The sequence below is a fragment of the Arachis hypogaea genome, chromosome 3, assembly GCF_003086295.3.
Source record: "Arachis hypogaea cultivar Tifrunner chromosome 3, arahy.Tifrunner.gnm2.J5K5, whole genome shotgun sequence".
NCBI classification, from domain to species: Eukaryota; Viridiplantae; Streptophyta; class Magnoliopsida; order Fabales; family Fabaceae; genus Arachis; species Arachis hypogaea.
The window spans coordinates 130,544,988-130,561,768 of NC_092038.1; the positions used below are offsets into that span (position 1 = coordinate 130,544,988).

Here is a 16,781-nt window from a genome sequence, read left to right on the forward strand (position 1 = left end):
AAATGGTAAGTTTTGCATACCCATGTATAAAAATGTAACGTCCTACATATATATAGCCACCCACTTTTTGCCACAGTAATTAATGTAAATCTATCTCTCACTCAGTAAAATCCTTCATTCGCATCCATTATTTACTCCATCCGCCAACTTTGTCTTTCCTTTTAATAGACAAAATAAATAAATAAATAACTAGATTCCACATCAATTGAATTTTAATTTCCTCAAATTTCTAAATAATCTTATTAAGATCACTACACCACAACTGGCAACTAACAGCGGTTATGCAGTCGATTAGCAGCACCAAACGGATAGCAGCGGTTGATAAACCTAAAAAATAGGGTGCGGCTAAATCTTTAGCAGCGATTAATAGTAATAGCTGGTATAACCGCTGCTAAATAGTATTTTGCAGCGGTTCTATCTGCTACGAAATGGTAAGTAGGTCTGCTTGGAAATGGCAGTGGTTGTTAACCGCTGCAAAATGCCATATGTCGAGAAGTTCTGTTAAGATATAGTGGCGGATTAAAACCGCTGTCAAATGTAGAGTTACACTTTTTTTTAAAAAAAATCCGAATTAATAATAACATATGTCAATTCTTTTATTCCTTATACGTTCTTCTACTAAGTTGCTTTAATTTATTAAAACAACCAACAGCCAATCAAACTAAAATACATAATTTAACAAAAATATATATACAAAAATGAAGAATTATAATAGTAATTTGAATTCAGTGCCTCGATGTCTGTCAACCACAGATAAATAGTCACCAAAAATAAAAAACTACAAATAAATATCTCAAATGTCATTAGGACAGTGAACAATTAAAAAGTATTCAGATTCCAAGATTGATTATTCAGATTATTAATGCCAGCACATCATCTTACATAGGATGAGATCGGTGCACTTCCTAAAAAATATAGATCTGCAGCTATTTCAGGTGGCAAATTACCTCCTCTGGATTATGTATCTTAACAAATTTTTCATTGTCTGCATTTTTGCCTTCTCCTCTGTCACCTCTACCTCAATTCTTTGTCTCTTTGCCTTTTCCACTGCTGTCGCTGCCTTGAGTTCTGCTACCTTTACAATCTCCATCTGATACTCCTCAATCTGCACAACAATTTAATGAATTATTTTTTACGTAACACAAAATTAAAAACTTATTTAATGCATTAAGTTGCAGTGTTTAAAACATGTTTTTCATAAAAAAAATAGCGAGGACTAGAATAGATTTAACAAGGGAATGTTTAAATAAAAAAATTCAAATTAAAAATAATATTACAGCGGTTGGAAGAAAACTGCTGCAAAAAAATATCTAAACATATTTGCCAATTTGATATTTTGCGGCGATTACAGCAACATTGCTGCAAAATAAGAGCTTTCGGTAGTCTCTTTCAAATTTGCCACAAAAACCGCTGGCGGATTCTATTTAATTGTAGTTGAAAAATACCGCTGTTAAATATTCACCACTATCTACCGATTTTCTTGTAGATAGAGTTTGATATTTACTCAACTCTTTAAGTGTAAATAACAAGATCATACCTAACATCTACAACATGAAATTTCTTGGACTATATGACAACCATGACTTGTTCAAAATGGTGTGGAAGCATATCTTTATTTTTCTTTTAAATATATTAAGACGGTTAATTACTTCTATATTTACTATATATGGCTCAATAGCAAAGTTGTGTGATTATTTCTTTATTATATAAACGAAAATATCAAATATCTGAACTGACTAGTTACTTTCAGATTGCAACTCCCAACTTATATTCATACTTTGATGGCATCTAATTAGTGTGTAATTATCGTAACGAACTAATTTTTTGTATTATATGTAGCATAATTATAATTATATGGTAAATTGATTACCCTAATTAAGAATATTAGGTAGGTGTGCTGATCGAAACTGACGATGCTCGTGACTATAATTAATCATGTGTGTCAAATAACTAAGTATTGAAACTAGCTATGGTAGGGTTCTTTAATGGTGATAACAATTTTGCTAGGTGAGAATTCGATTCAAAATAAGAGTAATAATCCTAAGCTTAGGTTACTTAGCTTGTTTGGTAGCCTGGTACATTCTACGATCCTTAGCTAACACTGTTGGATGAATTATGAAATAGGTCATAACTCATAAGTTTGTTTTCCTAAAAGAAGTTTATCATCATAAAATTCAATCATTTTTTAACTTATTTAATATTTATTCAAAATATATTGATCCGGTCACAATTATAACTTGGTCTAAACTGTCCACGTATAGCTTGGCTTAACGATTTATATTACGTTATAATAAGTCGATTACCACTCAATACATTATACATTGGTATTAAGATTTATATAATCGGAGAAAAGGGCTAAATTGATCATAAATATATTTGGTAAGTATTTAATTGGACATGTTAGGTATTATATATGTTATTAGTTAACATTTTATATTATCAACCGTTGACGATAATTGTTAATGGAGTGACGAAAGGATAAAAATGAATAATTTGTAATCTTTGATAAATTATTTTTGATTGATAAAATTTTTTAAGGACAAAATTAAAAAATATCTTATCTTTTAAGGATAAATTTGACTATTAATTATATATATATATATATATATATAGACACACACACACACGCCCCACACACACCAAGACGGGTACATTTTAAACCCAATCCTGCCTCATGTCGTTAGAGAAAACCCGCCTCAATCAGAACACTAGAAAACTACTTATTACAGATGGATATTTCCGACAGATTTTATTCCACGAAAATATGGACAGATTTTACGAGAAAATTTTTGTTGGAAACAAAGAAAAATGAATTAGAATAAATTACAAATAGAAAAGAGAATCCGTCGATAATTCTGTCGGAAAAATTAGTTTTTTTTTGTGGAAAATAGTTACCGACGGAAAATTCGTCTGTAATTAAATAAAAAAAACGTTGTGTTTTATAAAATTATTACTTAAAATATTCCGTCAAAAATACTAAAGTAAAGATTTGGCCTTACGAGCTCCCCTCATTTCACATATCTCTTCCCTACGTCTCCAACCCATCCCCTTCAAATGCTCTAACGGGGTGCCTCTCAGTCTTGCACCGCCATCGCGTCGAACCTCCATTGCACTGAACTTCCATTGCCCCGAAATTCCGTCACACCCCCTTCCCGGCTCTTCTCTGTGTGTTGTTCGTGTCGTTCCCTTTCGAACCCTAATGTGCATTTCCTCGCCACCGGCCCACCGTCTTCGTCGCCTCCGTCCTCATCCTCTTCACCTTCTCCTGCGCTCACTCTTTCTACCTTTCCGGCGTCGCCCCTCAAGATTTTATAAAACGACAGCACCGATCGCTCATTCAACGGCATTAACCACTCACCAATGGCGTCTGCCGAGCAGCCACTGAAGAAGCAAAAGCATTACAACACTCTCTCGGAATCCCAACCGCCGCTGGCACTATCCGAAGAAGTTCCACCACTGCCTTCACCGCCACAATGTCTTCAAACCCTAGTTGGTCCGCCTACTTCTTCTCCTCTGCCTCTATCACAGGATGAGATCGTCACCAAGCTCTTCTTGTCAAAGAAGGAAGGTGCTTTCATCCATGGCCTTGAATAGAGCTTCTTCGCTTTCATCAATGCTTCCAGAGGTAAACACTACTAAACAACACTTCATAATTCATTCTCTATCTTTTTGGAGTGTATAAATTCACTACAAGAAAAACACACATTCAGGTACACTTGAAAAGTGTAGCCAAAAGTGAAAAAAAATGATGCCTTAGGCTACGACTACGCTTTTTGGAGTGATTCCTATTCGGCCGTTGCCTATTCTCAAAGGCTACGCTTTTCTGCACCAAGGGCTACGCTTTTGGCTTTTGAGAATAGGCTACGCTTTTCAAGTGATGCTGTCCAGGACCAAAGGCTACGCTTTTCAACTTTCATTTTTCTAGAATAGGCTACGCTTTTTAACACTACTGCATCACTTGTAAAGCGTAGCCATATTGTATACCATAGCTACTTTTTATAAGCGTAGCCTTAGGTCCCTCTTTTTTTTTGTATACTATAGCTACTCTATATAAGTGTAGCCTTAGGTCCCTCATTATTTTTTTATATTTTCTATATATATATATATATATATATATAATTCTAATAATTTTTTGTACAACATAATATTTAATAATATGATTATATATATAATTATGTATTTTTAATTAAATAAATTAAATATTATAAAATAAAAATAAATACACAATTATATTAAACTAAAAAATATTCTAGCAAAAGACAGCAAATACATTCTAAAGATTCACAAGCACTGTAATGTTACAATATATTAGTACATAAAACAATGGATCTAACTATTCAATTGAACAATCATTCAACAATAGAGTAAAAAAAAATGAAACATGTCTAAACTACTACTTTCTATGTATCAATGAATATAAAGAGGATTACAAATTATTGTTGTATTTTGATATACTGGATTCGCACAATGCTTGCTCCTCTATTTCAGGATATCTCGAATCTTTCTTGGCGGTACTTTTATTTGATGCTACTACAGCCATCTATCAAAAGAATCACTAGTTGAGTTCTACAACAACAATATCAGAAAAGTTAGTTTAGTTCATACCTCTTCAGATCGCGTTATCATGCTTGGAGGACTAACAGCTAAATAAGCATAAGCCATTAACTCCAATGGCCAACCAGTAATCTGTATTGGAAAACATTGAGATCTGACCAAAAATAGAACAAAATAAGTTGGTAACAATTAAAATTAAAAGTATTCATCGGAATGATATCTTAAAGACATATCATATAATATAAAGTCATCAAGAAAGAGTAAGAAACGAAAGGTTATGGGCTTATGGCCATTATGAAAATAGAAGTTATATCAATAAATAAATAAAATTCTAAAAAATAACGAATTTGCTTAAAAAAATGGTAGTACATTTAGTTATTTTTCATTAGTGTTCCACAGTTCAAAAATGAATATTTTGGACGTTACTTTGTCATGGAAAAAGCTATTATGTAAATTAGAAAATGTCAAATAACTACGGATCAAACTAGAATTGTTTTGGAAATATCTTATTGAAAATGAAGGAACTTCAACCATATACAAATGGTGGTAAAATTTTGGAGTTCTAGGTACTCACCCTGATAATCCATACTTCTTCAAGAGTTCTAATTTCTCCTTGTAGGATTAATCAAATTTCTTGAGTGACACTGACAACTCAACTGAATCACAAGGATTGGCGCCTTCCCTTGGAACAAACCCATACGATAATAGAAGCTCCCCCTTTGATTTTTTTCCATATGAAAGGAACACCTAGGTAGTATGATACAAGCAGTCAAATCTAATCTTTGGACTTAACGCTTAAACTACTCCGATGATGCCATACTGGTGAAAAATATCATGATCAAATAAAGCTTTAATCAATTAATAGCTTATCATTTTGTTTGGAACTTGTTTACTTTGTGCTAACTTTATTCTAGATAACAAATTCAAATCTTTCAATCTATGTTTACCTGCTCACCTGGTTGATATGGCCGATCTGTAGTAAAGACAATTCTCTTTGATAAATTATCATAATCCAAAAAGGTATCCACCTAAACCAGTGAAAAGAAACTGGAGTTAGAAAATTTCATGGGCAAAATCATAATAAGAAAATTTCTTTGGAATAGACCGTACATACTCCTAATATTATAAACCGTACCCTCAAAACAGTTAAACAAAGTAGGTAGAACAACCCTTAATACTAAACCACCAAGCAACCCCATTTATTAGGATGACCAACCAAAAGACAGATCCAAGCTAACACTTGTGCATTTTAAGTAATTCAGAAAAAAGGGAAAAAAGTCACACACACACACACACACACATATCCTTCAGAATACCAGAAAATCAGAATCCAGATTTCATAACCATAATAAAAAAAACTATATGAGAATTATATGGAAGCATAACAGCAATAAAAAATGTCTATATATAGATTCTGTTTACCCTGGTTGATTGGCTTGTTTCTGAAATGCTACATATATCTCAGTTAATAAAACATATCACATTTTAAATAATCATCACCCTAATCAAAAGAAAGTACAGACTTCAATGAGAAAATAAAGATAGGTACCTAATGGTAACTTCATCCCAGCCTTAGTGATTTCATAAGGGATAGTAGATGGATTTTTTGTTACAAACAATTGCCGGGGAACTCCAACCTTGCCTAAAATCAAAAGCCACACACACACACATATCCTTCGGAATCAAAAGTGATCAGAAGCACTAATAAAAATTAAATAAGCAAGAGTAATCAAAAGCACTAATAATATGCCTTATAATAAAAAATAATATGCATAATAAACTAAATTCACTAATGAAACCAGCAAGAGTGATCAGAAGCACTAATGAAGCAGAGCAGTTTTTTTAAGTTAGAATATTGAATTTAAAATTACCATGTTAAAAAGACTACTCTAACCACCACATTTAGAATGAATTAGCTCAAGAAAGTATCCTGAAACGACTAAAACGGATCATCAAGGGACACCACATTTAGTATGTAATTTCTCATTGTGTAACTGAATGCCTTCCTTTATTTAAACCTAGGAATTCTAATGATGCGCCATCTTCCAATCTAATTGGTTATTACAATAGTTGACAAATTGCAATGAGCCACGAAAATACTGCAGCATATATAATCCACATGCAACAAAAATAATTAACATGAAATCAGTAAACTACTCTAGACAAATGAATAATAGTCCCCATTAGTACTTGATTTTTGTTTATTAGAACATTACCATTTACCACTACAAAGTAAATTGTACTGATTAAGAACGCAACAATCATTCACATACATATCCAAGAATCAAGCAGTTGATTGGTCAATAAGCATACTCAATGGAAAGGTTTCTGCCATTTAATCACCAAATACAACTAAAATCAATATCTAACTATTCTAACCCTTACCTCTTTGTTGATCAAATACACAAGACTTGTCCTTGTTTTTCTCTTGAGCCCAAACCTTAACCGTTCCAAGAACCAGAATTTTGGTTACATTTCACAAGGCCATTTGAACAAATTAAACACATAGGAGAGAAAATCACTCACCTATCTTTGCTTGTGGTGGTAGTTGTGTTAACAGAAATTGAATAAACTAAAAAAAATGGAGCAAGAGAATTATCAGAATTTTGAATTAGAGGAGAAAAGAAAGAAGATGAAGTCGCTGTCCTCACCTAGCAAAGAAACTCGAAGAACAGTTGGGTGAGTGGAACGCAGCTCCCTCTTAAGCTTCAGTCAGCTCCCTCCTTGGCCATCATCTCTTTCTCTTGGTGCTATGGTTGATGAAGAGCCAAAAACTTGAAGAACGCTCCTGTTTTTGCTCCCTTGTGCTTTGGCTATTCCTCTGTTCCTTGCGCTCTCTCTATTGTCTGTGAATTCATGAGGGAGACAGACAGAGAATGGCCCTCCATTCCTCCTCTGATTTCTGAACATGAAATCTTGTTGACCCTGCCATTCAATATTCAATATTAGGGCAATCACTTGATAAACTTTGACTTCACTAGTTCACTAGTTCACCATCTACACCCACATTTAGATCCTTCTGCAACTCACATGATTAGTACGACCATTGATATACTTATGAACAATACTTATCTTCAAGAAATGGAAAAGAGCTGCAATAGGGGACTGAACCGACCACTTAGAATTTAGAAACATGCAAGATTATAGCTCTTGAATCAAATTCCTTCCTATCAAGTTCTACAATGATCAGAATTTGAAACTAATCGACACTAACTTCTGAAACTAAAATAACTGTTATAACATATGCTAGTCTAATAGATATAGTGCAGCAAATTGTCAAAATCTGAAACAAACTAACTTCTGATTTCTAACTAACCTGACAGTTACAACAAATTAACCAACTCACAAATTATCCAACCCAAAGCAAACTGAAAGTACCTCCTCATTGTCACCCTCAAGATCTAAATGTGGCTCTGTAACACTACAAGCAATTCCTCTCTTCCCTCTTTATTCCCTCTATGAGTGACTTGTTGAGTCCCTAATAAGCAAGAAGACAATCAGAAACTATACATGAATGCGAGTTTTATGAAAGAGTGTGATTAGAATATTTGAGCTGTGACTCTAATGCCAAGTTATAGGAATCTATTCCAAAACAAAATGCTGGAGCAATAATGATTTCTTCAAAGATATCCAAAGCCTAATGTCTAACAAGAGTGCCATTCAACTCTTGGTCAGTTTAGATAACTGCAAGAGTGTGATTAGAACATTAACATACCTTAACTGCAAGTTCTCCAATAGCCCAGCATGCATTATTTACTATTGAAATAGCCTCTAAAAAAGAAAGAAAGAATCAATGTTATTTAGATTTAACATAAAATTTTTAGTACATGTCCTCTAATTATTGCTTTTCTCTTAAACAATACTATTCAGATTTAGAATAAATGTCATCACTCTCTGTTATTCAGATTCACATCACCAATAGGAGCAATTATAAGTTACACAGCAACAACACCAACAATTAAATCACAATAACACAATAAAAATAAGAAAAAAATAATAACAGACAGAATTCAAACTCAGATGAGGGCCAGAACTCAAACTGAGTTGAGGGAGAGGGAGCAGTGGAGCACAGGCAATGGAATTAGAACAGACAGCGGCTGTGGAACAGAAGCGACGTAATGAGATGATAAAGACGAGCTGCGACGGCGCTGGAGCAGTGGGAGTGGGGACGGCGGCTGGACCAGATTTGACGGCAGCGACATAGCTTGAAGAAGAGAGCAGTGGCTAGGGTTTTTCTTTGAGAGAGAAGAGCTTCAATGTCTCGGTGAGTGGTGAGCGAAGGTGAGAAGACGAAGGAGAAGGGCGACGGTGAGTGGGGTGAGCAAAGGTGAAGACGAAGGAGAAGGGCGACGGTGAGTGGTGGTTAGCGAAGGTGAGTGGTGGTGGCGTGAAGCTTTCTGAAAGAGAGGGAGCAAGGCACAGATTTCTGAAGGAGGAGGGCTTCTGAAAATAAAAACAAAATTCATTAAGTGCATGTTTGGGCGCCATTATTTTGCTAAAAAAAGATCTTTTTTCAATGAAAAAAGATATTTTTTCATTTTTTAACGTGTTTGGCAAATTTCTAGTAGTAAAAGTAAAAGCACTAGTAAAATCAAAAAAAGATCTTTTTTGAGAAGCTGTAATTTACATCTTTTTTTAAAAGATCTTTTTTCCTTAAAAAAAAGATGTTTTTCATGTAATAAATAAACAAAAAAGTACTTTTATATTGTTATACCCAAACATAGTTGATAGATAAAAAGACCTTTTTACATGAGATATCCAAACATAAAATTACTTTTACTTCTCTATAAGATCTTTTAAAAAAATATAACTCGAAAAAAGATCTTTTCTTAGAAGCTCACCCAAACAAGCCCTAAGTATACATGAATATATTAGAAAACACTTCAAAAGCGCACCCAAAATTTAACAAATAGGTTACCCTCTAAAAGCGTCCTCTTTGATACGAAAACTGAACCTATAGATATCAACCTACGGCTACGCTTTATAAATGATTTCTATAATACCTAAGGCTACGCTTTTTAAATGATACCGCATTTGTGTATCCTTTTCTCTTATAAAAAGGCAACACAGAGAAAAGCGTAGCCTATTCATAGAATAGGCTACGCTTTTCAAATGTAGCTTAAAAAAGTGTGGCTGAATGGGTATTTTTCTTGTAGTGATTTGAAATCAAGGTTAATGAATTTGAGTTTGTTGAATGCAATATTGTAATGTGATTGATTGTGATGGAATTCTGGCTTGTGGATAAATTTGTCTACTTTGTTGTTGTTTGCATTTGTCCTAAGATGTTGTCTCTATAACTACCTATATTGTGCTAACTTAAAACTCTGTCTTTGGAGAGAGTGTTGTTTTAAGAGGGGTGATTTTATTTCTTTTCTATTCATCATTTAGTTGCTTCAAATGTATATGCATAGAATCCTTTTAATAATAATTTATTCATAGTTTCATTTTTGTTCTTGAGCTGAAAATGGTGCTAGAAGCCTAAAAAGGTTCTTGAGCTAAAGATGATTAATCAATTTGGTGCTGAATGCTGATGTGTGATTTTTTCATTTTGAATGTGTTGGTTTATATCTTTTTATTTTTTGGTTTATTAGATTCTCAGGTGAAGAGGGGGGAATTTGTTTTGTGGGTTTATTCCATTAGATTATTGTGAGAAGAAGTTGAAATCTTTGAACTTTGGAGGGTTTTCTTGACTGTTGAATGATTACAACTTTGCAAGCCATGCAAACCAAGAGTGCTTTGAGTGCTGAGAAGGGTAAGGGAAACAAACTGTGTTAGTTACTTGTTTACTGCATTATTCTGCTAATGTGAATGATAAGTTAAAAAGATCTGCTTTGTTGTTTTTTTGGGTATGAAGTAATTGTGTATTGCATGAATTTATTGAGTATGTGACTAGTCACTCACTTTTTGATTAGTAGAAATATCAAATTGTGGTTTTGTTGATGGACATTGCTTACTTCTTCTTTGCATTGAAACATGTGGTGTAGGAAGCAAATTGACTAGTTGATGAAAGGGTTTTCAAATTAGTCCTATTTTCTAGCTAGACGTTTGCATTAAAACACATCTTTTTATGAGCATGTGCTTAGAATAGGATTTATGTGTAGGATTCACATACAAACACCTCCATTCCAGTTTGTTATTGAGTGACATTTAGTGAGGCAGTGTAACCAACATACTTTCTTGATTTTATTGAGTGAAAGTACTTTCAAGAACTCTCCAATAATCTCTATGAAGGCAGCTATTGCTTCATCGCTATAGTAAAGAGAAATTTTCGTAAATTAACCCATCATTAAGAATTTGAATGAAAGAAATATTCTATGCAATAAGCATTGTGTACCATCTAAATAAAGAAGCATAAGCATAGCATAATTATATACACATCAAATAATGAAAAAACACTCCTGACATTTCAAATGCTAAAAAAAATTTGTTCATGCATATGAGCATCTTCTTACATAAGTTGTATACTTCCAAAATAGAGGGATGGGATTTCGAAAAAGAAGGGACATGAGAGACATATCTCTACTGTTCTATTGTTTTCATGCCTATAACTGATAAATTTAGTATGGTTGAACAATACACTGTGTTTATGTTTTGAATTATAGTTGATGTATCAATACACGTTGTTGATGTATGATTGTTACTTATTATTATTGTTAATGTATCAATACACTTTATTTATGTTTTGAATTATATTGACTTGCTTATTTATAGTACTTTTCTTTTAGTTTGATATTACGATGAACTTGTTTAAATTTATATTTATTTTGTATGAAATCAGGTTTATTTATGAAAAAATCTAAAAAATGTTGTTTTACCTTACTAACAGACTTACGGACGGATTTTCCGTCTGTATTCAGAGTTGAAAATGCTTTTTCAGACTCTAATTACCGACAAAAAATATGTCGAAAAATCGGACGGTTTAATCGAAATTGAAGTGACTATTATCGAGAAAAATTTGTCGGTAAATTACCGACAAAAAATCTGTCGAAAAACTGATAATTTTTTGGCGAAATGGGGGACCATTACCAAGAAAAATTCTGTTGGTAACGGAGAAAAATCCGTACCGATAAAAAAAAGTTGTCGGTAAATAATTTTCGACGAGACTTTTACAAAAAGACATAATCCGTCGATAATTTTTTCGGTAACAAAAATTCGTCGATAAAAAAGACTAAATCTGTCTGTAAATTCATCGAAATAAATAATTTTCTTAATGTGATGTCTCGCGTTGAATTAAATAATTATCCACTTCAATTAAGTAGCGACAGATTGAATATCCACGATTCAAATATTGTTGCCACCTCCTAAGGAACATATTAAAGATAGAGGTATGTTATTGAGTACTGAGATATAGATCACTAAGATTTTCAGTTCTATATAGTTTATTAAATTTATAAAATAACTCCAAAATACAACTTCTTACCACCTATTTATTAAATAGCCACCATCAGTTAGCTTCATTGTTCGGTCACTAGTCATTCATTTCATAGCTTACAACTAGTGGACCATTTTAGGCGCGCCGGGGAGTGGGGGGATTGATTATTGATAGACAACTAATTTTCTGTAACTTAACCCCTCCGATTAGAATTAATTATTTTCAGTAAAGAATGAAAAAACCTTTAATTGCAAGTTTATGATATATATAAATGCGGTATGGTCGTGTATCTTGTTTGCACTTGCGCGCACGCTACTTAATATGTATTAATTAAAATGTTTACATTTGAAGGAATACGAGTTCAAATTTTTAGGTATACCAGCAATGTCTCTGAATTGGGACCATAAAATATGGAGGGAACATATCATATCCATGACCATGTGCATGATGAATGAAGCATCACATGGGTGCACTAATATACATACATATATAATTCTCCAACATCAAATCACTCCCCCTTTGTACGAACCCAACCTGATGAGAGATAGAAGAGGCCCTTCTCTTCAAATCTTCAATTCCTGATTTTTGGGTCCCAAAACATATATATTAAAGCATAGCAATGCAAGGACATATGAATGTATGCATATATAGTTGAGTGAGGCAACACTTTATTCTAATCAATGAATGATGAGGAAGCAGCAATGTCCACTTTATTAGAGCAGGCCATTGCTTATCCCAAACTATCCCCACATTCATGCCCTTCCATGTGATTTTGCTCAACCTTTGGGTCCCTTATATATATAGCTTCTCCTTATATATATATGCCAGCTCCATCAAAAGTTCACCTAAAGTCTCAAATTTTAACTTCACATATACATCATCACTTTTCTCTTTTGTAAATAACAAGATCAATGTATGTGCATGTCATCATCATTTCGCTTCCTTTCTTTTTATTTAAATTTGTTTGAGAGTTAATTGAGAACATAAAATTTTAGACAGTTATATATTCTTCAAATATATTTAATATAAAAAAAATTAAAGACTAATAAATTTTAATTTATATTAGTCAATATTTTTAATCAACAGTCTAATATATTTAATTTAATAATTTAATATTATAGTTTTAGCTAATATTTTTAAATGTTATTAGTTAAACCGTTAGTCAAAAATAATATATTGTGTTGACTTTATAATGTTGGAATTCTTGAATTCTTTAATCTCTAAGACCATTTATAATAAATCATTAAAAAATATATGAGAGATTCGTGAACATGATTTAAAGAGCTGAATTTGATTCTTGTGTTTCTTTGATCTTTCTCAACCAAAATTTACGAATTATTATTTTAGGTTGAATAACAACTCTTTTGTAAGATAATTTTGGTATATTAAAGACCAAAATTCTAGAGCTATATTTATACTTGGCTATGAGTTTCCATTGTATCTTAAAGGCCCATATAAAATAAAATATTTAGTTTTATTCTCATTTAAATTCAAATAAAAAATAACAATAACTTATTTCATTTAGTATAAATAAGATCACTTATATAAGTCATATATTATGAAATAGCTAATGTGATTATAATTAATAATATGTATTGTCCATAAATAAATTAAAAAATTATAATTTTTTAACAATTTTTCATTTGAATTATACATATATATTTTTTAAAAATAATTATATCTTACAAATTTTATGTATGCATTTAAATATTATTTTTTGATTATTTTAATAATTTAATCTATCTCATATATCGGTTATAAACTTATTGTAGCTTTTATATTAGGATTAAAGTTTATGTAATTAGAAAAATAAATTAAATTGATAAATTTTTATAAATATAATTAATTTGTAAAAAATGAATTTAATTAATAATTTTTTTAAAAATAAATTTAAGAAAATACTTATTTTTTAAAAATTAATTTAATTATTAATCTGATTAATATGATTATAATCAATTATATGTATATCTCGTAGATAGGTTAGGAAATTATTTCCTAATTACACTAGCTATATCAATATTTTACCCCCACTCTGTGTATACCTGTATGTACATAAACTACTGCTTATGAGTATAAGTGATACATGCTGTGCCCGCTGAAAATAGCAAATTAAGTTCATGCTGCCACCAGAAAATCTTATATGCTTATCTTATATCAGTTTGACAGGTCACGATTGGATCACTTTTGATCTTCAGGATTGTTAACTTGTCCGCTAAGGGGTCCACTATACGAATTTGTTCCATATATGTACTGTTATTCTTTTCGAAAACTCCACAATTAACTGATCAAATATATAGTAGTTGAGACTAGAATTTATTATATTTAATTAAGGATGACTTTCAAATTAGCCAATCAATAAACTGGGGATACTAGGTGTTACGGCCGAGCACTCGCACCGAGTTTGATTCATGCTTCAGCTCAGTAGAAGGGTCACACCAAAATCAGGATCATAGCTCACGAAAATAAGAGAATAAGTGAATGATGTTTTTATAAATCTACTCACAGAAAACTATAAATATTAGGGATAAAGATTTTTAAAAATATCTCTACGAACTTTAATCTTTATATCTTTTAAATATTGAAATAATTATTCTTTAGGTACAGATCATTTTTCAATATAAATTCATACAAATTATTTATATTTAGGCGAACTTCTTACCAACACCATCTCTTTTTTTTCTTTTTTTTATTAAATTTTTTTTTCTCTTTTATTTTTCGCCTTCTCCTCCATCATCTTTATCATCATGATCATCATCGTTATAGTCATCATTGTCGTCTTCTTCTTTTTATACATATCGTCGTTATCGTAGAATTTTTACCATATTGATAACGTTGCCTAATTCAAAATTAAAGAAAATATTTTGTATATTTCTAGCAAAATTTCAATGTAGAAATTCTGAATCTGAATTGTTATTGTGATGAATATATTCTATTCCCGTTTTGGTGTATTTTGGAAATATTTCGATGTATTTTTATTCTGATAAGTTTTGCATAATTTAAACCTCTTTCTCTTCTTCTTCCTCATTTTATGCTACTGCTTCTTCTTTTTTATTATCATCATCATCATCTTTTTTTTATTCATCTTTTTTTGTCTTGTTTTACCTTCTCAAATTTCTTCTTATTTTACTCTCTTAACAAGAATAAAAAAAAATCAAATAAAGAAGAAGAAAAAACACACAATGCTGCAAAATTACTTGAAAGATGATGAACCTACATTCATTCAACTAAAAGAGAAATAAATAAGAAAAAAAGAAGAAAAAAATGCATTAAAGAAAATATTTGTGTATTTGTAGCAAAATTTCTATGTAGGAGTTCTAAATCTGAATTGTTATTGTGATAAATCTGTTCCATTCTCATTTCAGTGTATTATGAAAATATTGTGGTGTATTTTAAAAATATTTTGGTATATTTTTATTATGATAAATTTTATATAATTTAAAATTCTTCCTCTTTCTCTTCCTCTTCCTCTTCCTCATCTTCTACTGCTGCTTCTTCTTTTTTATTATTATTATCATCTTTTTTTTATTCATCTTTTTTTTCTTATTTTACCTCCTCAAATTTCTTCTTATTTTACTCTCTTAACAAGAATCAAAATAAAAAAAAATTAAACAAAGAAGAAGAAAAAACAAATAATGTTGCAAAATTACTTGGAAGCAGATGAACCTATATTCATTCAACTAAAAGAAAGAAAGAAATAAGAAAAAAAGAAGAAAAAATGCATTAAAAAATATTTTTGTGCACTTGTAGTAAATTTTGATGTAGGAGTTCTGAATCTGAATTGTTATTGTGATGAATCTGTTCCATTCTTGTTTCGGTGTATTTTAAAAATATTGCAGTATATTTTAAAAATATTTTGGTGTATTTTTATTTTGATAAATTTTGCATAATTCAAAACTCTTTTTCTTCCTCTTTCTCATATTCTGCTGCTGCTTCTTCTTCTTTTTCATTATCATCATTATTTTTTTTATTCATCTTCTTTTTCTTGTTTTACCTTCTCAAATTTTTTTTTGTTTTACTCTCTTAATAAGAATAAAAAAATCAAAAAAAGAAGAAAAAATACATAATGATGCAAAATTACTTGGAATTGGAACCTACATTCATTCAACTAAAAGAAAGAAAGAAATAAAAAAAAAGAAGAAAAAATGCATTAAAAAATATTTTTATGCATTTGTAGCAAAATTTTGATGTAGGAGTTCTGAATCTAAATTATTATTATGATAAATCTGTTCCATTCTCGTTTCAATGAATTTGAAAAACTTTCAGTGTATCTTGGAAATCTTGTGGTGTATTTCGGAATAATTTCGGTGTATTTTTATTCTGATATATTCTGCATAATTCAAAACTCTTCCTCTTTCTCCTATTCATCTTTTGCTACTGCTTCTTCCTTTTTTTATCATCATCGTCTTTCTTTTTTTTAATTAATCTTTTACTTAATGTTTTACATTCTCAAGTTTCTTTTTGTTTTACTCCCTTAACAAGAATAAAAACAAAAAAAATTAAACAAAGAAGAAGAAACACATAATGTTATAGAATTACTTGGAAGAGGATGAACCTACTTTCATTATTCAACTAAAAGAAAGAAAGAAATAAGAAAAAAGAAGAAGAAAAAAATGCATTAAAGAAAATATTTTTGTACATTTGTAGCAAAATTTCGACGTAGGAGTTCTGAATCTGAATTGTTATTGTGATGAATCTGTTCCATTCTCGTTTCGGTGTATTTTAGAAATATTTTGGTGTATTTTTATTTTGATAAGTTTTGTATAATTCAAAACTCTTTCTTTTTCTCCCCCTCATTTTCTGCAGCTGCTTCTTCTTTATCTTCTTATTTCATATTCTTATAATTTTTTTGGGAAGA

At 31.1% G+C, this 16,781-nt stretch overlaps 1 pseudogene; it reads right to left on the minus strand.

The window, feature by feature from the left end:
* Positions 1-4,389: 4,389 nt before the first annotated feature.
* Positions 4,390-5,753, minus strand: LOC114927489 (uncharacterized; annotated as a pseudogene).
* Positions 5,754-16,781: the final 11,028 nt, after the last annotated feature.